The 26442-nt window shown below is 39.6% G+C and overlaps 1 long non-coding RNA gene across 1 annotated transcript in view; it reads left to right on the top strand.

Moving 5' to 3' along the window:
• The first annotated feature begins 11176 nt into the window (after nucleotides 1-11176).
• The window catches only part of LOC122549576 (uncharacterized), a 49348-nt gene continuing 34082 nt past the window's right edge, over nucleotides 11177-26442 (top strand). Inside the window, exons 1-3 of the long non-coding RNA XR_015756840.1 lie at nucleotides 11177-11363; nucleotides 11811-11996; nucleotides 13973-14112. This is a non-coding gene — a long non-coding RNA (uncharacterized LOC122549576). The remainder of the gene's footprint in view (nucleotides 11364-11810; nucleotides 11997-13972; nucleotides 14113-26442) is intronic.

The following is a 26442-nucleotide window of genomic DNA, read 5'->3' as shown; positions in this document are numbered from 1 at the left end:
TTGGTTCAGTTGAAGGTCGCACTATGCACCCAGATAACCTTATTCATTGTGCACAATACCACCAAACTTGGTGTCTTGCACAAACATGCTAACATACCTCCTAAATTCTCATCTAAATCATTTATGTTAATGATGAATAACAGTGGACCCAGCATCAGTCCCTGTGGAACACCACTGATCACAAGCAATGTTTCATGAATCTGAATATGAAAATTGGTTCAATAAAAATACTAATCTCACACCACAATAAACAACTCTTCCATCAGCAACATAGATACTGAAACCAAGAGTAACAGCAGTGAAATACAAAATCAAGATGATATAGCAGAAAGTCAAATTCCATTTTGACAATACAGCCAAACCATTGGCAGAGCTGAACATTAGATGCCAATGAGGCACCTAGAGGAGTAATGCTGTTCCTGGCCAGTGGTAAATCTTTTTAAGAATGTTGACATAATCTTATCCTAGTCTATTCTAAACTTGATATACTACATGGGAGCTTTGTGCATGACCGACACATCCCAGGATTTAAAGTGAGCTGTAGTCCAAGTGGCCTCATTGCACCATGATCTTTATAGTTTAAGGTCCTCAACATACCTGAGGCGCAAAAATAGACTTCCAAAAATGGCTTTGTAACCAGTAAGTGGGACATTCCTCCAATTTTAGTCCCTGTCATATGTCCTCTTTCCAGGAGTGCAAGGTTAGATCTTTAATTTTGATGCATAATTACCTAAGCAGTTCAGTATTCACCTTGGGGATTAATGTATTAAGAGTACACAACCTTCCATTTATAAAATTTATAAAATTGTTCTCCAGATTGAGATAAAGAGTTATCTAGAATTGAAGTGTTAGCTTGCTCTCTCTTCATGGATGCTGCCTGACTGGTTGTGATTTCTAGCATTTTTTTGTTTTCAGCATAGATTCCAGAATCTGCAGTAATTTGCTCCTACTTTTGTATTTGATTTGCTTTTGCAAACTAGTTAGAAATGTTTTATGGTTAGACATTCTTTGAAGTTGTGTCTTGTACAATTAATTGTCTATTTTACTTGAAAAGTCTTTCTGCACGTCACAGTGATTTCTTCAGTCATGATGCAATTTGATGGATATGTCTCTTTTGTAGATGTGAGAAATAGTTCGACAACAGTTTGAAGGCCAGGCCTCTTTTAAAGCTGATCCCTTGTTGCTGTTATATGGTATCCTTCACATGACAATAATTCAAAAAGCTCCATCAGTGAATTACATTTTGTAGGTGCAGAGACTGAAATTAATTTCAATGAAAATTCTACATTTATTTTCTTGCAGTAATCTACTTGCCAATAAATTGAATTTATGCATTAACATTCATTGATTCAACAAAAAGGCTTGGTGATTATTAAAACTATAGAAATCCTCAATGAGTCACATAAAGCATCTAATTAAATGCACAATTTTTGAAGACACTATTTATGCAAAGATTAACATTCTTCAAAAGTTAAATATTCAAAAAGAACTAACTAAAATGTGATCATTCTGTTGTGATAAGGGATGTGTACTTGGTATGACAATAGAGAAGAGAGTTCAATGGTTGTCTTCTTTTCCATTCCTTGTTTGACTGCAAGAGGCCTTTGAAAAAGCATATAGTTGCCAAAAGGTCCAGGTTCAAGCCCCACCTGCCCCAGACATGTATCATAACATGTTTGAAAAGTTTGATTAAAACTGTCTACACTTGCAAAACAAATGAATATTAAACGTATGCACATTGTGATATTAAAGATGCAATTAGGTTGCCTTGATATTTCCTCAGTAAAAAAAGAAATGAAGACAGTTTTTATTAATAGTTGCTTAGCAGTACAGAGCATTGCTGTGAAATGAGACCTGCTGTAGAAGCTTTCTGTCTTACACTCATCAGGACAGAATTACAAGAACACCAAATCTAAAATGCAATAAAAATTTATTCAGCATGAGAAGAGGATGGTGAATAGTTGGGAAGAGGAATCTGATTACCATGAGAAATGCATCAGGGAAGAAATAGAGGCCAAACCTCTGTTTAAAATTTAAAATGATTGATCACCTTATTCACATAAGGAAGTAAACGCATTGGAGGCAGTTTAGAGAAGGTGTACCAGAATAGTACCTGGAGTGGGCAGATTATGTATGAGGAAAGGGTTGACAGGCTGGGCTTGTACCACTGGAATTTCGAAGAATAACAGGCAACTTGCTTAAACATAAAAGACCCTGAGGGGTCTTGACAGGGTAGATGTGGAGGGAAGGTTGCCTCTTATGGGAGAGAATCTAGAATGAAGGGGCATAGTTTAAAAATCAGAGCTAGCTTATTTAAAACAGAGGTGAGGGGAAATTATTCTCTCAGAGGTTTGAGAGTCTTTGGAACTTTGGAAGATGGTAGAAGCAGAGTTCTTGAAAATTTTAAAATCAGAGGTTGATAGCGTCTTGTTAAGCAAGAATTGAAAGGTTGCTAGAGGTAGGAGGGAAGGTGGATGGAACATTACAATGAGATCAGTCATGATTTATTTAACGGTGGAGCCGTCCCAAGGGACTGAGTGGCCTACTCCTGCTCCTTTTCATATATTTGTTTAAACCAGGCAAGTGGACAGATTTGTCAAGATATTGCCATAGGGAATCCACCAGGGAATGGCTGCTTTTATTTGTTTGGAAAAAGAGAAAATGTATGGACATGTTATTCAATGAGAACATATGTAGCTTCTAGCTCATATAATTGAGCAACACTGCTAGCTGTATTGAAAGTCTTATATTAATTGTTAGTGACACTGACCGGGTCAAAGTAACATAATAAATAAAGAACTTTGACTTTGACACACATACACCTGAAGTTCACAATTATACAAACAGATTACACATTGGAGGATGGATTAAGCTATTTTAGTGTCCAATAAAATTGAAAGATTTAACATCTCTTGAAAGTTGCAGACTTGGCATGCTTCAGGCTGAATCTGTTGGTCCTACTGCTTTAAAGATATGGATAAATGATCTATCTATGTTTCTGGATATAGTGGTTGCTGGGTTGAGCTTTTTTTTTGCCAAATCTCTGCATCGTCTGAGTAGAGAAAATCACCAGAGTTTGAAATTTGCAAGTTGTTCGGAGAGGGACAGGAAACACACTTAAACAGTTTTCTCCCTCACTGTTTCAGATGCTTGATTTAGTCTGCAGGTGCTTAAACACTCTATAGGTTGGTTGGCTTGTCACATAACCTTCCCTCGTCAACTGACTAGTGATCCATTGTGGTCTTGCCTACTCTATTTCAGTTCCAAGATTGTGTTCGAGTACATTCATTTCATTGTCACAGTCCTATTTGTTCAAGTGATTGTATCTAATAATGTGTCTCTACCCAGATGTGTACTCGGGTGATTGTCATAGAGCTTCCTTAATGTGTAGGAAAGTAATTAATTAGTCCCAAATCCTGTAAGACAATTGTTTTTGGTGTTGCTTTGTGGACAAGTTGTCTTCATTTCAGTGGAGTTGGAATTGAGAAGGTTTGGTGACACAAACATTCAGCCATCTTTGAATCTGATCTCAAATTACTGCAAAACCATTTTCATTTAAAAAACAATTGTGTTTCCAGCAAGTGATCGTAGAGGAATCACTAGAGCCAGGGAGGATTTCGGAGGACTGGAAAATAGCTAGTGTAACCCCCATCCTCCATTTAAGAAGGGAGGGAAACAAAAGACAGGAAATTATAGGCCAGTTAGCCTGACCTCGTCTGTCGGTAAGATGTTAGAATTTATTATTAAGGATGAGATTGTGGAATACTTGGTAATTTACAGAAAATAAGGCTTGAACAATATGGTTTAGTCAAGATGTAGCCATACTTGACAAATCTGTTAGATTTCTTTGAGGAGGTAATGAGCAAGTTCGAAAAAGGAGACCCAGTGGACATGATTTATTGGATTTTCAGAAGGTCTTTGACAAGGTGCCATACACGAGGTTGCTAAATAAGGTAAGAGCCCATGGTATTGGGGGCAAGGTACTGGCATGGGTACAGGATTTGCTGACTGACAGAAGGATGACAGTGAGGATAAAGGGGTCTTTTTCAGGATGAGAGCCAGTGAATGTTGGTGTTCTGCAGAGGTCAGTGTTGGGACCGTAACTATTTGATTTATGCATTAATGATCTGGATGAAGGACTTGAGGACATTTTTGCTAAGTTTACAGATAACACAAAGGTTGGTGGAGGGACAGGTAGTGAAGAGGGAAAAAGGAAGCTGCAGAATGACTTGGACAGACTAGGAGAGTGGGCGAAGAAGTGGGAGTTGGAATACAAAGTGGTGAAGTGGTGCCCTTTGGTAGGAAGAATAGAGCCATTGGCTATTCTCTAATTGGGGAAAGGCTTCAGAAGTATGAGGCACAAAGGGACTTGAATCTTAGCTCAGGATTCTCATGAGGTTAACGTGCAGGTTTAGTCGGCAGTTAGGAAGGCAAATTCAATGTTAGCATTCATTTTGAGAAGACTAGAATACAAGTGCAGGCATGTATTGCTGATGCTGTTTAATGTTTTGGTCAGACTGTATTTGGAATGTTGTGAAAAGTTTTGGACACTGCATCTATGGATGGATGTGCTGGCTTTGGAGGGGGTCAGAAGAGGTCTACAAGAATGATCCTGGGAATGAAGGGCTTGTCATATGAGGAGGGATAGAAGACTCTAGGTTTGTACTTGATGGAGTTTAGATAGAGGGGGGAGGGATTTCATTCAAACTTACAGAATGTTGTACTGAGAGGCCTGGATAAAATGGATGTGGAGAAGATGTTTCCACTAGTAAGAAACATTAGGACCCAAGGGCAGAGCTTACAGTAACTGAGGATTGAGATGAAGAGTAATTTCTTTATCCAAAAGGTGGTGAATCTGTGGATCATTACTGCAGCATTCTGTGGAGACCAAGTCATTGCGTGTATCTAAGATAGAGATAGGTAATTCTAAATTAGAAAGGGGGTCAAATGTTACTATTAGAAGGCAGGAGAATGGGGGTTGAGAAATATATCAACCAGATGAAGGGCAGAGCAGACTAGATGAGCCGAATGACCTATGTGTTCCTATATCTTATGGTCTTTTGGCCTTGTGGTGTAATGTTTCAGACAGATCTGAGCTGTAAATATTTATTATCTGTAGCATAAAATAGGCTGATATTGAATGACCATTTTGCACCCTTTCACAATGTGGCCATTAATGCACATCGATTGGAAAGAAAGTTGGGCTTGGTGCTAGTTCACTATGAGCCCATTTCTGTGACTTCTAAACTCTGCTAAATCGACCCCAGTGTTTAACAAGCTACCTTTTATCGAGAGTCAATTGTATTTTGGTAGCTTTTATGAAATGTTAAAACAAACCCTGCAACTCCATTCACACAATTTATAAGAAATGGGGAAGTCAAAATATGAAAGAACTGGCTAAATCATTATGAGCACACAAAGATCCCTGTCTGGTTGATTTTGAAATCTGTGAAACTGACCTGCAATTGGCATCTGCCAAGGCACTCACTGGAAAAGGGAAGAGGTGGCTTTTAGAAGTTCATTTATAATGGGATAATGACAGCTTGTTGGCAAAGGAATGCTTTTGAAGGTTACAAAACTGCTATGAGCCATTGAAAAACTGTCACATTATTACAAACAAGAGCAAAATGGGAAGAGGAGATGCTGCAAGGTTTCTTTCACTGGTGGTGTACAAATCTGTGAGGTTTTGTGCATTAGGCAGTTTGCCAAATAGCAAAAATGGTTTGTGAACGTTTTACTGAATTCAACCCACCATATAGGTGATGTAATGTCTGCTACACAATGGAATATGTAATGGAATTCACACCTTATGTCATTTAAAGTAATTTCTGCCGTGTGCTGGTATATTACATTACATTTTATGTAACGTGTTTAACTTGGGGAGCAGTGGGATAATACCAAAACCCAAATATTTCTGTCATAGGGCTGTACTTGCAAGATACAGACAAGATGGACTGAATGGCAACTTCCTGTGCTGTGACAATTCTGTGATACCGAGAGTTAAAGAGCTCCTACTTTCTCTCAATGCCAACCAAGGTGCAACTAATCAGTTCAATCTTCTCAGGCTGAAATTGATGTTCCCTTTCTAAGCTTACTTGCTTGCCCCCAGTCCTAATGAGTGCAAGATGAAAATCTTCAAGTTTGTGTCCTTTGTGACAACATTTAGGTTTGTAATGAATGGATAAAGTAAGAAAAGTAAGCATGCCAACTCTGTATTGCTGAAATAACCTGAGATATTTATTGTGGCATAAATCATTAAAATATAGGGAGTTGCATGACATTTGTCAGTCTGTGCAATCTCCCAAAACTGACTCTTCCATGATTGTCATAAATGTTCTGTAAGTGATTAGCATGATTTATCATAAAAAATTTGCAGAATTATCACTAATGAGGAGAGGTTTTAGAGATGTCCTCAAGCTGGGAGTGGTGAAGGGACCAAAGGAGACATTCAATGATTACAGAATAGTTAGAAAGTGGTTTGAGTAATAGCAGGTGATATCTAATAGATGAGATATATGGTGAATGGTATAGAATAAATAAACAGCACATATGCTCCTTGTGTGTCTAAACAACTATGTAGTCATTAAAGAGCCAGGAGTCTCAATATGCTTAGCGGCCAGATAACGGCTTGGCAGAGGCTCAGAGGTCTGTCAGACTAGGGTATAATAATGAGAAAATAAGCTCAGTTTCATCATGTCCTTTAAGGATACTACAAAAAACAAAGATTGGAGCATAATTTGGTTGCCATTGAGAATAAATTTACATGTCTTCAAAACTTTTAAGACTAGTAAAGAGGCCATTGCTTGTATTATCAGGTATTAGAATTTTTTTAAGCTAGTGGGATACAGAACTTTCAGCCCCTTTTAAACCAATGTATGCAAAATTACAAAGGATGATTGCTAGTGCTCAAGTAGTCACCTGGGTCTTGAGGTACAATACATTGACAAATATAAGCAGAAATATTGATGACTAATAAGATGTTGGACTGGTGTGGACAAAGTCAGAAGTCACACAACAACAAGTTACAGTTCAGTAGGTTTATTTGAAATCACATGCTTTTGGAGCACAGCCCCATCATCAGATGAAGTCCCCTGACGAAGGGCCTACACTCCGAAAGCTTGTCATAGTTACAGAGTCATAGAGATGTACTGCATGGAAACAGACCCTTTGGTCAAACTCATCCATGCTGATCAGGTATCCTAAATTAATCTAGTCCCATTTGTCAGCACTTGGTCCATATGCCTCTAAACCCTTCCTATTCATATACCCATCCAGATGCATTTAAATGTTGTAATTTTCCCAGCCTCCACCACTTCCTCTGGCACCATACATGCATTCCATACATGCACCACACTCTGCGTGAAAAAGTTGTTCCTTAGGTCACTTTTAAAACTTTCCCCTCTCACCTCAAATCTATGCCCTCTAGTTCTGGACTTCCCTACCCCAGAGAAAAGACCTTGTTTATTTAGCCTATCCATGCCCCTCATGATTTTATAAACCTCTATAAGATCACCTCAAGCTCCGATGCTCCAGGGAAAACAACCCCAGCCTATTCAGTTTCTCCCTATAGTTCAATACTTCCAACCCTGGCAACATCCTTGTATATCTTTTCTGAGCCCTTTCAAGTTTCACAACATCTTGTTTATAGGAGGGAGATCAGAATTGCACACAATATTCCAAAAGTAGCCTAACTAATGTCCTGTACAGCTGCAACATAACCTCCTGACTCATATACTCAATGCAATGAACAATAAAGGAAAGCATACCAAATCCCTTCTTCACTATTTTATCTACCTGTGACTCTACTTTCAAGGAACTATGAACCTGCACTCCAAAATCTCTTTGTTCAGCAACACTCCCCAGCACCTTACCATTAAGTGTATAGGTCCTGCTATGATTTGCCTTTCTGAAATGGAGCACTCATATTTATTTAAATTAAACTCCATCTGCCACTTCTTGACCCATTGGCCCATCTGATCAAGGTCCTGTTGCACTCTAACCTAATTTGTAGTCCGGTACACCTCCAGTTTTGGTATCATTTGCAAACTTACTAACTATACCTCCTATGTTCATATCCAGAACACTTCTATAAATGATGAAAAGCAGTGGAACCACTACCAATCCTTGTGGCACATCACTAGTCACAGGGCTTCAATCTGAAAAGCAACCCTCCACCACCACCCTCTGCCTTCTACCTTCAAGCCAGTTCTGTATCTAAATGGCTAGCTTTCCCTGTATTCTATGTGATCTAACCTTGCTAACCAGTCTACCATGAGGAACCTTTTCGGATGCCTTACTGAAGTCCATATAGATTACATTCTCTGCTCTGCCTCATCAATCCCCTTCATTCCTTCTTCAAAAACCTCAGTCAAGTTAGTGATACATGTTTTCCAACACACAAAGCCATATTGCCTATCCTGAATCAGTCCTTACCTTTCCAAATACATGTAAATCCTGTTCCTCAGGATTCCTTCCAAAAACCTGCACAGCACCGATGTCAGGCTCACCGGTCTATAGTTCCCTGGCATTTCCTTACAGCCTTTCTTAAATAATGGCACTACATTAGCCAACCTCTAGTCTTCCAGCACCTCACCTGTGACTATTGATGAGACAAATACCTCAGCAAGGGGCCCAGCAATCACTTCCCTAACTTCCCAGAGTTCCACAGTATACCTGATCAGGTCCTGGAGATTTATGCACCTGTATGGGTTTTAATACATCCAGTGCCTCCACCTCTGTAATTTGGTCATCTTTCAAGTTGTCACCACCTATTTCCTCACATTCTATACCTTCCATGTCCTTCTCCACAGTAAACACTGATGCAAAATACTCATTTAGTATTTTCCCTATCTCCTGTGGTTCCACACATAGGCTGCTTTCTGGTCTTTACAGGGCCCTATTCTCTCCCTAGTTACCCTTTTGTCCTTAATGTACTTATAAAATCTCTTTGGATTCTGCTTAACCCTATTTGCCAAAGCTATCTCATGTCCCCTTTTTGCCCTCCTGATTTACCTCTTAAGTATACTCCTACTGCGTTTATACCCTTTTAAGAGTTCACTCGATCTCTGCTGTCTAAATCTGATGTATGCTTTCTTCTTTTTCTTGATCGAAACCTCAATTTCTCTAGTCATCCAGCATTGTGATTTCAAACAAACCTGTTGGACTATAACCTGGTTTCATGTGACTTCTGTTTTTAAAACATAATACTGCTATTTATAGAAGAATTTTATGTTACATTATATAACGTCTAGCAATTCACATTATAACTGGTAACATAACTAATTAATTGCAGAATAGATAAAATAACTATATTGTTTCTCAATCAATGGCAATATAAATGAAGTGGTCATTTTAAGAGACATGCCCCTTTAAGTAACTCAACATGCAGATGTGCCAGATACCTGGATTATATCACAAAGCCTAAGGTAACTCTGCATGGTAACACCCTCAGCAAAGTTTGTGCCTAGAGTTTATTCTGTATGAATTAATTTAGCTGTAATAAAACATACCAGAGACCTTTCAGTGAATAGGATCCACATATTTCATTTCTATTATATTTAGATAGCACAGGTTCACACAGGGAAAACAATCTTAGAACATGTTTACAGAGTATAATTTTATTTAATTTCTTCACCACACTGTAGTTGTTTCATTTTTAACCCCCATATGCTGCAGCATGACAGATCATTGATAGGAAAGTTGACCTCTGTTTAAGGTGGTATCTGGGTTTGTAGGCTGTGGGGAAGAGAGAAACAGGGTATTTGGAAGTGAGAGCAAGGAGGGTGACCCTTAGCAGCCTCCAGTCCTTAATCTTTCACAAATTAGCACAGATCAAAGGACCCCTACATCCCACAAACTGACAGTCTGCCCGCAATAGTTTACCAGTTGGGTAGATTGACTCTTTCTCATTTTGCCTTGAGCTAAAATAATTGCAACCCAAGTGGGATGAAATGCATAAGTGGTCATTAAGTGGTCTCCATCGACGGTGGGGTGGGAAAAATGAGCTTGTGTTTTCCTACTCTGAATTAGTGTGGGGTTGGTCAAGTGACAGAGTTCTTATCTGTCACCATCTCATCAAATTCACTTCATTCCCCACCTCGAAGTCTCAAAGACTCTATCTGAGTTCTCTAGTTACAGGATCATTTTTTTCTAAAACTGGATTTATCATTAAACAATTCTTAAAAACCAAGTAAGATTTCCAGGAACCGATTGCAATATTAATTCTTACCACAATTTAGTCTGATGGGAATATTCCTATTACTGTTGATACTAGATCCAAAACTCAGGCAATTAAGTCAAATCAAATTGATACCATGTATATAAACTGGGATTCTATTATAATTCAAATACCAAAACAAACTTGAATTGAATGTTGACAGGCAGCTCATTGGGACAATCCAAGACAGAACAATATGAATTCTGTCTTAGTTACAATCACTTTATTCCCTGTTTTCTGAATAGGGGATTCAACTATTTCACTATGGGTGAGCATGAGTCATTGCCAGCTCATTTGTAGAGTAGGCCAGCAATGTACAAGATTACCTTGACTTATTGGGTTGTGTTGATTCTGAACTAAAATGCGTTTATAAGTGATCCATCTGCTCTTTGTCACAGTTCACTGCAAATAAGCAAATCTACAGTATTGCAGAAAATGTCTGTTGCCCAACTATTTGGTGTTAAATAATGTGACCATATTAAGAAAAGTGTAAATTCATTACATTAGAATCTAGTAGAATCCATGATGTTAACCTGTGTGCAATTCAATATTTGCTGCTTAGTTGTGATTTGACATCATTTAATACATAATATTTTGCATTATGGTTTTCTAAAGTTTCTGCTCTTGGCTTTAAATTCTAATTTTATAGTAAAAAGAAAGAAGACTTGCATTTATTCTTTTTGTAAATCACTGGATGTCTGAGAGCATCTTACAGCCAATGAAGTAGATGTAAAATGCTGTCATTGCATGTAGGACGTAATTTTAAAACGTACATGTCTGAGAGGGCTAGCAAATGACTAGAATCTCAGGATTATGTAAATTTTGTGAGATATTTTGTGCAAATCTTTATAAATTGTTGTATGAATAAATTTCTTCCTCAACGCAATGCAAGGAAGAAAAACTGAGAAGCCCAGAGTTGCTGCAGTTACCTTGTACTGACACCATCTATAATAGTACGAAAGCCAAAAAGAATAATATATTTATGGTCCCTTGATCAGAATGGACTGGGCCTGTGATGTCCCGATATTGGATTTTGGACCTTGTTCGAAGTAAATAAACTGTAGTGAAAGAATAGACGTCGGTGTCCTTCAAGTTAGTCAGTTAATCAAGAGGACGGCAACCGCTTTAACATTGGCTCCATTTTCAGGTGAGTATGTTTTTTAAATGTGTGGATTGTGGACTGCAGACATTCCTTTTAGCTTGCATTTAAAATTTTTATTTCTGAAACACAGCTGATCTGGCAGGTTGGTGCCGCTCAAATTTCCATGGGTCCCTTGCAATAGATGCTATAAGGCCGGTCAAAGCATACTTTGATGGCCGGTCTAAGACCTGTTTCTGCGCTGAACCCTTGCCCAGCTGCTGATAAAATTTGAAATGTTAACTCTGATTTTCCCGCTCCACAGATAGCGCCAGACCTGCTAAGTTTGTCCAGCATCCTCTGTGTTTATTGTTTCTATGATTGCCTACAACAATAAGAGAGATGGAAAAAAAAAACAAAAGACTGTGGGTACTGGAAATCAGAAACAAAAATAACAATTCTGTTCTGAAGAAGAGTCACTGGACCTGAAATATTAACTCTGCTTTCTCTCCACAGATGCTAGCCAACCTGCTACCTTTTCCCAGCAATTTCTTTTGTTGTATTAAGAGCAATGGCATGCTTTCAGTACATAATGGGTACTTACATGCTTCTTGCTAAATTGAGACATTGAAGAACATTTTCTCCTGTTCAGCTCTGGAGAAAAAAAGGAACATCAAATTTATATGGCGTAATATCTGCTCGGTTAGTATGAAATCTGATTCCTTAGCATCCCTGGATTTATATTCTATGCACATGATATTTAGAACTGCCATCCTGCAACTTTAAACCTGTGGAAAACATCATACAGAAAGCCCAATGCTATAAATACCTGGTTAAATTGAATGATGGTTTGTTTGAGGTAGATGATTTGAGATAATATTTTTATTTCCCTTCCTCCATCTAAATGAATTCAAGTCCCATCTCTGCAAATTCACCTTTCCCATTACCCCCTGAACTATTGGACTTATCCTTATTCACCGTATTGCCTTGAACACACAATTCTAGCCACAACCTTGAGGGGTCTTCCTATCTTTCAACCCCTCACCACAATTACAGACTAGACACCTGCACTGATAGCTCCATACAGCAATCAAAGTCCCACTCACTTCATTGACACTTAACTTCCAAGGGACTGATGTTACTTTATGTTCTTATTTACCTTTTGTTTAATAAGTTTACACACCCCTTTGAGTCTTCACCATCTCACAAATACTGAGATGTGACCTCTCTAAATCATCTGCGCCCTGTTCAGAACATCTGAGTGCAGGCTGGGACACAGGATTTAATGGGTTTGAATAGCTACGGTGGGGAAATGAATGATTGAATTTTCCTGCCCTCTAGTGGCAGGCCTGGAGGTGGGTAGACCAGATTGTGAGGGTTCCCTGACACATTCTTGGTGCTGGGGATGTAAATTGACAGATTGACAGTTTGCTGATTGTAGCTGGACATCAAACTTGCATTCTTAAAGGTGTTGGGTTGGCATGGGTTTTGGATTTTTTGGGGCAGCAGAGTGACTCCCTGCTGTATGCAGATTTTGTAAGTTTACTGGAAGCAAACCCCCCCCTCAATATCACCCCACCCCCACCCCTCCCCCATTCCCCATGCCCAGTTTAGGTGGTGGACCATAAGAGCTTGAGATCTAGGTTGCAACAAAAGCAATGGCAGCCCACAGTCTATCTATAATAAAAGTGTGAGCATAGAGGAAGCCAATTAGGAGAGCCCCTCTGTGACTGTTGCTCCATTTGGTCTTGTAATCAGAGTCCAGAAGCTTATGGAATAATCCTTCCTGATAAATTTGTGAACAATCAATACTTTTGGATAGTTACAAACTTGTGGTCTGATTATAGTGAGGTCCTCTAATGTCTTTTGAAACTCCAGAGTGAGAATTGTGCCTGATGAGAGTGCAGCATGAAACAAGAGGCTATTAAACCCTTTAAAGCCCCATTCTCCTTGGGCACAGATTGGTTTTAAATAAGCATACAAATTTCCCTGGATTCCTCTGCAGTTCCATTTTTTTCAAAGTCGTCCTCAGCATCTACGTCTTTAACCTTACCTCTTATTGCTGCTTTAATGTTCTATACCCAATTTTCATCTGAATCACACTTTGTAAAGCAAATGACCCCGGGACATTTTACTACGTTAAAGTCACTGGTACAAATATGAGCTGCTGTTCACTTTTACTAAAATTAAATGGAACCAGTAACCAAACATACAAATCTCATTGCAGTTGGTCAATGAATGGAGGTGAAACAGTCATGTAGACATGTGCCTGTTACAACATCGCTCTATAGCACATCTGCAATCTAATGCTGACAGTAAATTAATTGTTTATCAGAAGGTAATTGTTTTATACCTTGCATTAATCGCTTGTAGCTCAGGATGTTGTTGCTCTGACTTTGGACAAGTCCAGAAATGATAAATTAGGCTTCAACTGGGAGTAGCTAATGTTCCTAGCCATGACCTGCCTCCCATTCACATCAATTCTTTCACCAACATGATGCTACCACTTCACAGATTGTACAATAAAACCTTTGACCTCTTCTGATCTCTGCTGATCTCATCAAAAGCACCTCAGTTAACTCTGGTCTGATAAAAATCCCATCATTCACTTACGTCTTTTTCATGTTAAGTGTTTTACAATCCATTTTCATTCTTCCCTTTTTTTGTTTTATTATTAGGGTAAGAAATAAGCCAGAGCATTTTGACTTTAAGGTCAGGCTGAAAAGGACAGCAGTGCACAGATTAATGGATGGCTGAAAAGACACAAAGGTCCCTGCCATGACGAGAGACCTCAGCCTTGAGGTCGCTTAGCTCAAAGGTGGGTCAGGGTAATCTGCTGTAATGAACTAAGGGCTTAAGACTTTCTCTGAATTGGATAAAAGCGGCCTACCGCTGCATGTTTCTTTGGCTAAATGTTTTGCAGTTCCCACAGGGAAGAATGGTTTCTGAGGTAAATTGTTAACTGCTAATTGTGAGCAAAGCCGTATTAATTGGACATGCTTTTAAGTGGCTGTCTGAGGCATTGTATTTGTAAATAAGGAAAGAAAATCATATATCCTCGATCAATTTGCAGCTGGTTATGAAAATCTATAATCAACTTTTTATGATCTGCTCACAATGTTTAAAGTGAACCTTTGAAAATCTCCTGTTTGATTGAAGATGTTAAGAATGTTTGAAATCTGGTATCTCTGGCCTCGAGTGGAAGCCCAGCATGGTCTGGGTTGAAAGGATTATTATTCTGAACTCTAATTCCCTATTTTACTAACTTATTGCTGGACTTTTTTAAATTTCTTTTATCTTTCTAATTTTTTTCCCCCTAAAAACTTGTATTTAAAAATCTGTACCTGGGTACCTTGGTACCTAAGATGGCACCATAAGTAGCGACTTATAAACTTATAAACTTTTCACTGTATGCATGCTAATTCTAACTCTAATTCTAATTCTAACATGTGTTCACACACAAGGACAAGAGAGAATTGTCAAGGGGTTTAGTGTTTCACGGCTCTTGCTTCAACCCAATGAGATGGCAGAGGGCATACAATTAGGTTGGGTTACTTTACCACCACAGTAACTCTGGCACCACTATTAGATCCATTCTGTTGCCCAAAGCAACAGCATGACTTTTATCAGCAAAGGAACAGAACAAAAGTGCTCCTCGTCTGGGTTATGGCAAAGGTGTCTACATACGTGAATGCCGCCATAGAATTACTAAGCTTTGATTTTCTCTCACACCACATTACTGTACCTGGCTACCTGGCCAGATTAGATTAGATTAGATTCCCTACAGTATGCAAACAGGCCCTTCGGCTCAACAAGTCCACACTGACCCTCAGAAGAGTAACCCACCCAGACCCATTTCGTTCTGACTAATGCATCTAACACCGTGGGCAATTTGGCTAGGCCAATTCACCTTACCTGTACATCTTTTTGGATTGTGGGAGGAAACCGGAGCACCCGGAGGAAACCCACGCAGACACGGGGAGAATGTGCAAACTCCACACAGACAGCCGCCTAAGGCTGGGATCGAACCTGAGACACTGGTGCTGTGAGGCAGCAGTGCTAACCACTGAGCCATCGTGCTACCCAATATTGAAGTCTCAATCTAGTTGAGCTACATCAGGATGTCTGATTACTCCAAACCCTCCACCCCAGTCCACTTGCTAAACCTAAACATGATTAGACCTTGAAATTCATGGGACCTCCTCTGTCAGACCATGTGGTGTCTACTGGTTGGTCAGCAAAACATTAAAATTAACCCTCTTGAATGTTGATACCTTGTCCATAAACTTCATTTGAGGCATCTAGCTCCGGGCTTTCATATTAATTACTTTTGCTATAATCTGCCATAATACATAGATGGGGGACAGGTCTTACTCCATCTGACATCTGTGTCTGGCATGTGCTCTGCTAATCCCCATGTTCAAACATGGAGGGCCAGTAAGAAACACAAGGGAGAGGAGGAGTTTGACAGCAGTGAGGCAGATGAGCTGAAGTAGAGATGGTTGATGTAATAAATTAGTCTCTGTGATAGAACAGATATTTTGTCAGAACTCATATCAGTGTTAGTTCAAAGTTAGTTCAAAGTTGTGAAAGCTGTATCCATCTGACCAGAGGGAGGAATGGAGTTGGCACGCAGGGAATACAAATTGCAGCTGGAACCAATGACAATGGCTTGTATCTTTCCTCTGTTTAGTTGATGGAGATTTACGCTTATCCAATATCGAATGGCACAGACCAAGTGACAACTCTGAGTTAGTGGAGGGATTGAGAGTTAGGTTCATATCTGTGAGTTTGGTTGGCATGGCTCATATCCCCATTTAGTAATTGGTCCTTTCATGGTAGGATCTCAGAACCAATTGCATGTTAGAACAACAATGTTGATCATTTTTTTCTCATTGATTCAGTGATACCTATCAAGTATTTAGGTATGAGGCAAAACAAATCTGATATTTGCAATACCTTGACAGTATGCTATCCCAGCAAAACCAAAATGAGGAAATCACACTAATGTTTGATGCTGATGATGGATTCTACTTTGCATTGCCTCGCTGCTAACTTATTCCTTCTCTCCTCTTACTGCTCAAGCATTTCACTCTGCTTTAGGCCTTTACCACTGCTAAATGCTTGCTGAGAAAACGGTCCTCCTATTCTGTCATGGAACCTCAAGACCCTCATGTAATGGTGAATACTACTTCAGATATCATAAAAATAAAGTCAGGTATGGAGTATTCTTTTACTCGTTCATGGGATATCTGCATTTAATAACTGTCCCTAATTGCCTTAGTGAAGATGGTGGTGAAGGTGCGTTCTTGAACTGCTGAAGTTCTTTGGGTGTAGGGACATCCACAGGGAGGGAGTTGCAAGATTTTGACCCAGTGATAGATTGGTTCCACGTTAGGATGGTGTGTGACTTGCACAAGATGGTATGTTATGTTGACTGATCAGAGCTCCAAAGTACTGTGAATGCTATTTAACTTTTACTTCCAATTTTAAATTCCTTGTTTTAAGAGAACTAATATTGACAAAATGAGACTGCAGATGCAAAATCATGACTTGGATGTGCCAGTGTTGGACTGTGGTGGGCAAAGTTAAAAATTACACAACACCAGGTTATAGTCCAGCAGGTTTATTTGGAAACACTAGCATTTGGAGCTTTCACCTGATGAAGAAGCAGTGCTTCGAAAGCTAGTACTTCCAAATAAACCTGTTGAACTATAACCTGGTGTTGTGTAATTTTTAACGATGTAAAACCAGTCATTGTCTGGCAAAGACCTGTATGGGATTCATAGAATGTTACACCCATAAAATTTCAGAGAAATGTCAAACAGAGAGAGAAATGTAACAGGGACTGATAATGAGTGAGCTGACTACATCCTCCCTCAACAGAAAACCAACATTTTCAAACATTGTTTTTTGAGTTTTGCCCTTGTGAGAACATACAAAAAAAGAATTAAAGCTGAATACAAGCTGGCCTGTATGTGATGATGAGGGGAGGTGCGTTAATGGGAAGGTGTACTGGTGAACTGAAATGCCCACGTGTTCTAGCTTGGGTTTGAGCTCTAGTGTGCTGTGGCAGTCACAGACAAACAACCATCCAATAGCTTTGCATTGCAACTAAATGTATTCTTTCACTCTGAATGCTGTAAACAGTTAACCAGCCAGAAAGAAACAGGACAAGGAGGATACCCTTGCCCTGAGTACTGGTCACCCATGGACAGAAAGCCTTTAGCTAACTGAAAACCTGGAATCCAAAATTGACTATTCAATGATCAATGTTTCACTATGTACTCTTCATGAACAACTCTGAGAAACTGACCCTCATATTATATTCTTGGACTCAAAAGTATAATCTATGTGTATGTGTCATTATTACTTCTTGAATTTAATAACTAAAAGACACAACAAAAACCTAGTTAAATTGGCTCCTGTAAAATTTAAATTTGTTTGGTCTGAGAGAAAGCCATCAACCAGGGAAGGGCCTTTTTTGAAAATTGACCTTGCTGTAATCAATCAAGGGCATGGGTGAATAAAAAAAAGTGGCCAGTTTCTCACCATTAATGATTTGTTGTATCTGTCTGGAGACATGATAACTTGAGAAAGAACCCCAGGGATTTGGTGGTGACAGGTATTCCTATCCATCTTCTGCCTTTATCATGCTGGTGGCAGAAGTCATGAATTTGGAAGGTGCTGTTGATAGAAGCTTTCTGAGCTGCTGCAGTATATCTTGTAGATGATGCACACTGGCTAGACAATGTGTCAGTGTTGGAGGGAGTGAATTTTGAAGATATTGGGTGGAATGCCAGTCAAGTGGGCAATCAAGTTTGCCAAATGATAAACCAGGGAAGAATGTTTTTATCTGGAAGAATATGTCAAAACACATATTGGCACAAATGGAAGCAAACTCAAATCTGTAAGAGTTATGAACAAGAGGCAGCTACATAAAATCAAGGATTAGTTAGCAAAGCATTGGATTTTTAAATTCATTCAGTCATTGGATGTGAGCATGACTGGCCAGGCCAGCATTAAGTGCCCAGCGGCCATGGAGGAGTCAACCACATTGCTGTGGGTCTGCAGTCAGGTCACTCCATCAGTTGCCTTCCCTAAAGGATATCAGTGAACCAGATGGACCTTTCAACAATGGTTGCATCATTAGACGATTAATTTTAGGTTTTTATTAGATTCAAATTCATTTGAGGTCTGTTATGGCAGGATTTGAACCTGGGTCCCTGGAATATTACTTGGGTCTCTGGGTTAATAGTCAAGCACCTTTGTCTTCCCTTTCACGTGTGTGCTAGTGTGACGTTTTGATTATGTTGCAAGAGTATTTAATCACTTGCAGTTGAAATTTAGGTTGATAACATCAATGTACTAAACAACTTACACATCTTACATTGCTAAGTCTGTTATTTCTCAGTTAGTGCCAGTTACTATGTAATGCTTTACTATAAATGTGAAACCAACCACTCACTTCCCTCTGCTCCATGATCAATGCAAAGGGACTTTTGCAATTCCAGATTAAAAGAATTCCAGGTTGTGTAGAGCTCAGAGAGATGCATTACGAAGTGAAGTAGGCTGAATGAATCTTTTGGTGAAATCTTTGCCTGCTAGTTTTACAAGTTATGCACATAGTAATGTGGTTATGCTATTAGACTAATAATCTCGAGAACTGAACTGATTATCCACAAATTTAAACTCAAATCCCATCATAGTTCCTGGGGAGTATAAATTCAATTAACTAAATAAAACCTGGAATTTAAATTAACAAATGAATATCAGTAATTGATTTGATTTATTGTGTCACATGTACTGAGATATAGTGAAAATGATTGTATTGCTTGCTAACTAGACAATTCATACTTACATATGTACATTAAGATAAAAGGACAAAAGGCAGAATATGTTACAGCTACAGAGAAGGTACAGAGGAACATCAAGTCTAATATGCAGGAAGTCTGTTCATAAGTCAGATAACAGGAGGGAAGGAGGTATTCTTAAATCTGTTGGTACATGCCTGTAGGAGGAATTTTCTCATTTTGATACTAAGTCCACAAGTCGGAGAATTTCCGGAAGTGAATCACAGGGCCTACTTTGATTAGAGAGCTCGCTGGATTGTCTGGCAATCAGCCGGCTGATTGGCTACCAGTAGCTTTTTGCCAGAGCGAGGACCCTGGATGAGGATGACCCACTTGTCTAGAGGTGTTGGCCAATCATCATTGGTCAGCTCTGAACCCGGATAATGTGATGATGAAGGTCTTGTTTGTAACCAGGACAATGATATCTTCCCCCAGACTCCCAAGGTGGAAGGTTGTTGATGGAGAAAGTAAGCGTTGCTTGAGTAGGTGTTTCCGGGGTTCGAGTCATGGGGGGACAAGTGTTGTGAGGTTGGAAGGTGGCTCACAATAACTATTCCCACCTCCATTCCAGTCCCTTGGTTTTGCATAGATTAGCACAGATTGAGGGACCCCTCCCTGTCCATGCACTGCACCTTTGCCGACCACCAACCCCACCAAACTGACAGCTGCCCACATTTGGTAACCAGTGAGGTACACCAACATTTTTTTGTCTTGACTGGAGCTGAAAATTTGCTGTAAATGGTCATTATTTGACCACTTAGTGGGCGGCACGGTGGCACAGTGGTTAGCACAGCGCCTGAGACCTGGGTTCAATTCCCGCCTCAGGCGACTGACTGTGTGGAGTTTGCACGTTCTCCCCGTGTCTGCGTGGGTTTCCTCCGGGTGCTCCGGTTTCCTCCCACAGTCCAAAGATGTGCAGGTCAGGTGAATTGGCCATGCTAAATTGCCCGTAGTGTTAGGTAAGGGGTAAATGTAGGGGTATGGGTGGGTTGCACTTCGGCGGGTCGGTGTGGACTTGTTGGGCCGAAGGGCCTGTTTCCACACTGTAATGTAATCTAATCTAAAAAAAAATCTAATCACTGGAGTACCTCAATTGGTGACAGCACATTAGCTTAGGCCTTCTCACCCAGAACTTAATCATAGCAAGATGGGATGGCGATGGTGTTCTGATCCACCAAACTCCAACCTAATGGTACACATACCACCTCCATGCTTGCTGCCTGGACCCGAAAGATTGGGTCCTATGAAACCACCAAATTGTGACAAAAAATCCATCTGGTTCACTAAAGTAATTTCTGGAGGAAAGTCTGCCATCCCTTACTCAGGTTGGTCACAATGTACCCCTACAACTACAGCAATGTTGTTGATTCTAAATTACAGTCTGAAATAGTTAGTAGGGATGGGTAATAAATGCTGGCCTTGCCAGCATTGCCCTGATGCTGTAAATTGTGCATACAATAATGCAATCAATCACTGCTAATAACAGTATCCCAGCTGTAGTGACCTTGATTAGTATTGATTTTTAAGATATTTGCAGTATTGATCATAGTACTGGAAGTAGCAAATGGGTTGTAGGGTTATGAGACCATGTGGTCAGGCACCAGCTTCTGGCTGCACTTAAAATGTCACTACCTCAAAAAAGTATCCCATGGCATGGAAAGGCTTGTTTGAGACGGGAATGCTGGATGTCAAGCCAAGTGAAGGGACAGGAGAACGGTTCCTGTCTGTCATTAGCTTTATTCATTCATGTGACATGGACCTCACTGGCTGGGCTAGCATTTATTGCCCATCGCTAGTTGTCCGTGAGAAGGTGGTGGTGAGCTGCCTTCTTGAACTGCTGAAGTCCATGAGTTTTAGATACACCCACACTGCCATTAGGGAGGGATTCCAGAAATTTGACTCAGTGATAGTGAAGGAACAATGATATATTTCCAAATCAGGATGATTTGTAGCTTGGAAGAGGACTTGTTCTTCTAGGTGGTAGTAATTGTGGGTTTTAGTAGGTGCTTTCTAAGGAACCTTGGTGAATTTCTGTAGCATATTTTGAAGACAGCACAAACTACAACTATTGAATATCAGTAATGGAGGGAGTGAATATTTGTGGATATGGTGCCAATCTAGCAGGTACTTTGAGTTGGGTGGTGTCAGACTTATTGAGTGTTGTTGGAATTGTACACCTGCTGGAAAGTGGGAATTTTCTATTAGATATCTGTAATATGTTGGTTCACACCTTCATTTCTGATAATTAAGAGCCACTAGCAATTTGAGAATTGGCTCTGCATTATTCCTGCAGAATGAGTACGTACAAAATACCCTGGCCCAAGCAAAGCCATAGATCCTGTCATAGACATACAAAAAAAGTCAGATTTTTCCATTTCCTGCACCCACCATCCTGTGGTTTCTAACTTCCAATTTTATGCCAGTTCAGATGGGGGCTCATTGCAACTGGATTGAGACTTTCCAGATTCACTTCATGCAGGAAATCTACAGCTGTCTGGATGGAGAGAATTTCTTTCCATTAATTTGGGCTTGATTTGAACTCAGGTCATTGATTCAAGGCTGATACTTCACACACTGCACCATGTCAAACAAATTCCTGAACCTTCAAAGGCAGTTCTGTCAAATGTTTTTAAAGCTATAACTTACCCTTTGCAATATTACTGTCTGAATACTTAATGCAGTTATTTAACTTGCCTCTGTCTGTTGAAGTTACACAGTGTTCTATTTACTGCAGGTGCAGTAAATAATTAAGGATACAGCAACTCAGGATTTACAAAGGAAATAAATATTGGAAAAATTCCAATGCAGCTATTGATTAAGAATTTAAAAAGACTCAGCAGCAGGTCTCCGAGAGTCCTCTGGGGCTTACTAGATGAATTGCCTCAACTCAAGTGCCCTCACAACTGTACTGTGTACTTTCCCACAAATGCTCATTGATTAAACTGTAAAATAGGACACACATTATGATTTAGCAGTTCTCCAGCTGATGTTTTGCTCAGTGGAAAGTGAGTATTGGGTATGATGCTCAGTATGTTCCCATCCATTGTAGCAGGTAGAGATTTGTAGCTGGAGGGGATGGTGACATACAGACAACAGACCCAAATCTCTGGTGTATGCTCCTGGTGAATGAAGCTTTGTGCCAAGTGTACAAATTCCCCCAAACATTATAAAGGCAGAATGTCTCATTTTAGAGGAGCATAAACACTGTAAATACAATTACATTTGATGCACTTGAAAGAAGATTTAACCTTTGACATATATGATTTATTTGATTAAAATCCAAGTAGAAACAATTTCTGTACCACCTTTTTGAATTGGCTTGTTAGGTTTAATACTTTTCAGTTGGTGGTGCTACCAATAACAAATGTATTATGATGTTTTTAAGAAATATATTTGTTTGCTGTGTTTACAAAAATAATCACCATTCAAAATAAAATGGACTAAGGACCATCATAAGCAACATTTTGCAGTGCAGTTTGAACCCATTTGCAATGTCTAATGATAGTACAATCATCAAGAAAGTTGTCATTGTCTTTTCACAAAAGAGATCCACCCTTCTCAAGATAGCATTATTGAACTAATTCCTTCAAGAGAAGCATGTGACTATTCAGTGATTTCAATATAGAAAATGTCCCAAGGAGCTCTGCTGAGATTGAAAAGGTATAAATTGTGGGGGACAGGACCAAAATATTTTATAAAAAGAGTCAGATTTAAGCTGACTTTTAAATGTCAAAGGAACAGTGAGGTATTTGGGTTAGGAATTCCACAGAATAGAATTGAGGTAAGGTGAAATCTTGCAGACTGAGGGAAGGGAGGTACAGTCTGTTCTTCTATAACGCGGTAGTTGCGTTCTTGTACATCCTTGCATTATAGAAAATCGCACGGTAGAAATATAGGGGCCTATGGGAAAAACAGGGTTGGGGTGGGCCCCCAAAAATATCAGTAATAATTGAATCAAAAATAGTAGTTAGCTTAATACAAATGATAGCACGGTCTAAGTAAATGTTGAAATTAAATATTTTAATGGAATAATACAATAAATTTAACACTTTATTCATAACAAATATGGCAAGATTTGCAAAAAACAGGACTAAAAAATTACTAAGTACTGCACAAAAGGAGCAAGCTGACTGATCATGTGATGTTGACATGAGTTCAGTCCTCAGTACACCGTGACACCTAGTGCCATGGATGGAATTGAATAATAGCCACAGGAGTTTTTAAAAAACATCATTCCCCAATTCACCAACTGCATTACAGCCAAATCATGTTGCGAAAGACAGGATAACAATCCATATAGTAAAGACCAGTGTTGGAGAAGAAGGAGATTTGGGAAAGGACTTAAGACTCCTTCTTTAGAAATGCTGAGCTGTTTTCAATTCATTAGTCAAAGTGTTGGTGGAATTTTGGTCTGTGCGAATTGAATAAAATTTAAAAATGGATAAATAGAGTCATAGAGATGTGCAGCATGGAAGCAGACCTTACCTTGCTAACCAGTCTCTCATGGGGAACCTTGTTGGATGCCCTGCTGAAGACCATATAGATCATGTCTACTGCTCTGCCCTCATCAATCCTCTTTGTTACTTCACAAAACTCAATCAAGTTTGTGACACATGATTTCTCATGCACAAAGCCATGTTGACTATCCCTAATCAATCCTTGCCTTTTCAAATGCATGTACATCCTGTCCCTCAGGATTCCCTGCAACAACTTGCCCACCACCGACATCAGGCTCACTGGTCAATAGTTCCCTGGCTTGTCCTTACCACCCTTCTTAAACAGTGACACCATGTTAGCCAACCTCTAGTCTTCCAAAACCTCACCTGTGACTATCGATGATACAAAAACCTCAGCAAAAGGTCTAGCAATCACTTCCCCAGCTTCCCACAGAGTTTCAGGGTACACCTGATCTGGTCCTGGGGATTTATTCACTTTTATGTGATTCAAGATATCCAGCACATCCTCCTCAGTAATATGGACATTTTTCAATATGTCACCATCTATTTCTCTACATTCTATACCTTCCATGTCCTTTTCCCAAGTAAACACTGATGCAAAATACCTATTTGGTATCTCTCCCATCTCCTGTGGTTCCACACAAAGGCCGCCTTGCTGATTTTTGAGGGGCCCTATTGTCTCCCTAGTTACCCTTTTGTCCTTAATGTATTTGTAAAAACCCTTTGGATTTCCTTAACTCTATTTGCCAAAACTATTTCATGTCCACTTTTTGCCCTCCTGATTTCCCTCTTAAATATACTTCTACTCCCTTTATTCTCTTCTAAGGATTCATTCGATCTGTCTTGTCTATACCTGACATATGCTTCCTTCTTTTTCTTAACCAAACCCTCAATTTCTTTACTCATCCCACATTCCCTACACCTACCAGCCTTTCCTTCCACCCTAACAAGGATATATTGTCTCTGGACTCTCGTTAGCTCATTTCTGCAGGCTTCCCGTTTTCCAGCCATCCCTTTACCTGCATAAGACAAGTAATAACAGCATAAGCAAAAGCAAATTAAAAATAAAGAAATAAATAATTTGGGTGAATGCTTCTGTTAAATTTGTGAATTTCTGCCCTTAAGCATTTCTACTCACTTTACAATTTTTTTAAAAAGTAATTCTACTCAGGTAAATGAGTGATAAACAGGACACTACATGTATCATTATATTACATTCACACAAGAGCACTCACTCTGCAATGACTAGCCACTTTTACTTGTCTTTTAACTCACCTTTGAAAAGGGTGGTGCTGGAAAAGCATAGCAGGTCAAGCAGCATCCAAGGAACAAGAGAGTCGATGTTTCAGGTGAGGCCCCATCTATATTACCTTACCTGATATGGGGAAGGTTACACTACTGCAATCTTCATTGGATAAGTTTTTAAAAATGCAACAAAAATTAAATTCAGGGTAAACATTTTCTCATTGTTGAGGACATATTCTATATAATATTTCTAATGAAGCAAAAAAAATGAGCTGAACAATGCAACTTGAGTTAAAACAATGAATTAACCACTTTGTGGCACGGTGGCTCAGTGGTTAGTACTGCTACTGCACAGCACCAGGGACCTGGGTTCAATTCCAGCCTTGGGCGACTGTCTGTGTGGAGTCTGCACATTCTCCCTGTGTTACCACGGGTTTCCTCCCACAGTCCAAAGATGTGCAGGTTAGGTGGATTGGCCATGCTAAGTTGCCGATAGTGTTCAGGGATGCATAGGCTAGGGTGCATTAATCAGTGGTAAATGTAGAGTAATAGTTTTGGGTCGGATACTCTTCAGAGGGTCAGTGTGGACTTGTTGGGCTGAATGGCCTGCTTCCACACTGTAGGGATTTTATGTATTCTAGTCTATGGATTGTTCAGCTCTACTTCCAATATGTGGAGATACTGCGGCACCATGAGTAAGTGTGCCTACCTCTCCAACATAAACTGTCGGTTCCAGGACTTGCTAACCAAGGAAGGTGTGTTCATTACGTGGCTAAAAAAGGCTGAGTGCCAACACATGCATTGTTAAGAATGAGAGAGATTCCTGGTCAACTATCTGCTGGTAAGAACATTGCACTATTTACATGACTATTCATGACTCCTGAATACAACATGCTGTAAAAGTGCACGTTACCACAGCAACTTTAATTACATAAGACCATAAGATATAGGAGCAGAATTAGGCCATTTGGCCCATTGAGTCTTCTCCACCATTTGATCATGACTGATACGTTTTTCAAAGCTATTCTCTTGCCTTTTTTCCACAACTCTTGGTCCCCTTACCAATCAACAATCTATCTTTGACTTAAATAAACTCAAAGACTTGGCCTCCACAGCCTTCTGCAGCAATGAGTTCCACAGATTTACCACTATCTGGCTGAAGAAATTCCTCCTTTCAGTTTTAAAGGGTCATCCCTTCAGTCTATGGCTATGGCCTTGAGTCCTAGTCTCTCCTACTAGTACAAGCATCTCCACATCCACCCTATCCAGGCTTCTCAGTATTCTTTTCAATATGAGCTCCCTCATCATTCTTAACTCCATCAAATACAGACCCAGAGTCCTCAACTGCTCCTCATATGACAAGTCTTTCATCTCCAGGATCTATCTTGTCAAGTTATTCTGGACACGTTCCAATGCCAACATATATTTCCTTAGATACAGGGCCAAAACTGCTCACAATATTCCAAATATTGTCTGGGCAAAGCCTTATACAGCTTCAGCAGTGCATCTTTGCTACTGAATACTAGCCCACTTGAAGTGAATGCTAGCGTTGTATTTGCCTTCCTAACTGCGAAATGAATCTGCATGCTAATT

Source organism: Chiloscyllium plagiosum, unplaced genomic scaffold, assembly GCF_037043375.1.
Source record: "Chiloscyllium plagiosum isolate Xiang-an unplaced genomic scaffold, Cpla_swu_hap1 HiC_scaffold_4, whole genome shotgun sequence".
Lineage (NCBI taxonomy): Eukaryota > Metazoa > Chordata > Chondrichthyes > Orectolobiformes > Hemiscylliidae > Chiloscyllium > Chiloscyllium plagiosum.
This window is presented reverse-complemented; position numbering and strand designations above follow the sequence as displayed.